The sequence below is a fragment of the Magnolia sinica genome, chromosome 1 (genome assembly GCF_029962835.1).
Source record: "Magnolia sinica isolate HGM2019 chromosome 1, MsV1, whole genome shotgun sequence".
NCBI classification, from domain to species: domain Eukaryota; kingdom Viridiplantae; phylum Streptophyta; class Magnoliopsida; order Magnoliales; family Magnoliaceae; genus Magnolia; species Magnolia sinica.
In genome coordinates this window covers 75,974,973-75,977,418 of record NC_080573.1, presented here as the reverse complement: position 1 = coordinate 75,977,418, position 2,446 = coordinate 75,974,973, and the positions used below count along the sequence as shown (strand labels likewise).

The following is a 2,446-nucleotide window of genomic DNA, read 5'->3' as shown; positions in this document are numbered from 1 at the left end:
TGTCAAGCCCAATAAGATAGTCATAACCCTATAGTTTCGTGATTATTGGACTTTTGATGTGTGGTCCAAGTCCGATACGGAGTTTCGATGTGCTCCTGAGAGCAACCAACTTTTAGGATTCCTCCTAGGTTTTTAAGTAGTGTTGAGTTAGTGATTTTGACGGGTTTGGGTCTTGCCATTTATATAGATAGTGGTTTAAGCTAATCCACTGATTAATTCAGTTTAGTACTTAATTAATTTTTGTCTAATTTCTATAGAATACGGTCCTTAGGGATTCTTACCTGAGGTGGTACTCGGGCCTTTGTATGGATTTTTCCGAGACGTTACATATATAATACCCACATCCAACAGCTTTAACACCTCGGATTTAACCACTTCTTTCATATTTGGATTTAACCGGCATTGTGTTTGTCTAGAAGTTTTTCCATTATCCTCGAGATGAATGCAATAAGTAAAAAATCAAAGGATCAATTCTCTTGAGGTCCGTGATTGTCCATCTAAGGGCTCATTTGCGTTCCTTAAGAGTAGAAATAAGCATACTCTCTTATTCTTCATCCAGGTGGGAAGAAATCTCCAATAGGTATGTCTCATCTTGACCCAAGTAAGCATATTTAAGTTTAGCAAGTAATGGTTTTAGGTCGAGCTTCGGTGCTTTAATACTAAACAGTAGAGGCTTTGTCTCGGTTTGGGGAAATTTTTAAAGTGTAACCTCCACCGATTAATTTCAAGTACCAACGCAGCATCAAGCAAGGCATTCATCTCCCTAATCATGTCATCATCTAAATCAGGAGAGTGGGCCAAGCATGTCTCTAGTGTGTCAGAGTATAAAGTCAAAAGTACTCTATCTTCCACGAATGAATCTATCACTTTTACTTCGTGGGCATCATCAACATCCTCGGGTTGTTTAAACATATTGAAAATATTCATCTCTAATGTCATGTTCTTGAAAGTTAACCTCATGATCCCATTCCTACAATTGATGATGTCGTTTGATGTGGCTAGGAATGATCGGCTAAGGATAAAGGGAATTTGAGTGCTCATGTTAATGACGAGCTCAGTGTCCAAAAACTTGGCATATAAGGGTATTCGTTTTATGGCATCCAAGAGAGGAATATTGATTTTCACCTATTGAAGCACCTCCAAGATATCCTGAGTGTTAAACAGAGGTTTTAGTGAAATCAACCTTTATGGGAATAGGGCAAGCAACTTGCATTCCTTTTCCGTTTCCTTCCCATGTAGAGCATTGCTAAGTCCATTCTTTTCATATTCCTCCGAGCCCTTGGGTTTCTCAACCCTCATCAGTATACTCTTGTCAATTGTTTTTCCACTTTTAAGAATGGTGATGGATTTAGCTTGTTCCACATGCTAATTCGAAGAGCTTGGGTCACTTATCTCGCATTGTGGTTTCTAGTTAATTAGAGGTTGGGCTAGAAAAATCCATTTCTCCTTAAACTATATGTGACTCCAATCTTTGAATGGACTTGTTAAGGTCCTAGAATGCTTGTAACATATTCTGATTAAATAGCTCTTGATTTTGTATATGTTTTTGAAATGGGTCCTCTTAGGGTCTTCTCTAATTAAGAAGTGAAGGAAGAGCTCCTTAAGGATTAGTTGTCTGACCGTTCCTCCAACTGAAATTTGGGTGGTTCCACCAACTAGAAATTTATGTGTTTAAAATGGGGCTGTTGAATGGCATTCAATTTGCTCATGTAAAAACTCTTAAAATGTAGGAATTGTAGGGCAATCCTGCATCAAGTGGATGTTAATAGCACAAATACCACACACAACCTCAACGTCCCATCGGGTTTGATCATATCTACTTTCTTTAGTTTCATGGCCTCAATTTTCCTTGTGAGAATAGCCAGCTTAACACTCATATCATTCTCTTCCCTTACGACGTATATTCCTTCCTTTTCTCTTGACTAAGTTGCACTAGAAGTTGAGGCTTTTGAGGAGGTATCTCATGACTACGCATTTTCAGCTAGCATATCAAAATATCCCACGTGTCATCGGCTTCCTTATTCATGAACTCCCCATTATACATTATCTCTAGGAATTGGCGCATGGATGAAGTCAGTCCATCATAGAAAAACTTATAACCCGCTAAATTTTTTAGCCATGATGTGGGAAAGAGTTCAAAATATCCTTGAATCTTTCCTAGCATTGATAGAAGGTCTCTTCTACTTTCTGAGAATAATTCATTATTTCTCTCCTTAGGGTATTGGTCTTCTAAACTGGGAAGAACTTTTTAAGGAACTCCTTGGTCATCTCAACACATGTCCCTATTGATCTTTGTCTCAATGAGTGAAGTCATGACTTATCTTTCTCCTTTAAAAAGAAAGAGAATAATTTTCAATGTCAAGGTGTCATCAGACACGTTTTGGAAGTGTAGAGTTGTTGTGATCTCATCAAATTCCTTAAGGAGTAGATATGGACTCTCATAATC

The 2,446-nt window shown here is 38.0% G+C and overlaps 1 non-coding gene across 1 annotated transcript; it reads left to right on the top strand.

The window, feature by feature from the left end:
• The first annotated feature begins 2,114 nt into the window (after nt 1–2,114).
• LOC131222422 (small nucleolar RNA R71) lies at nt 2,115–2,220 on the top strand. The gene has a single exon (XR_009160037.1). It is a non-coding gene; the product is annotated as a small nucleolar RNA R71 (small nucleolar RNA).
• Nucleotides 2,221–2,446: the final 226 nt, after the last annotated feature.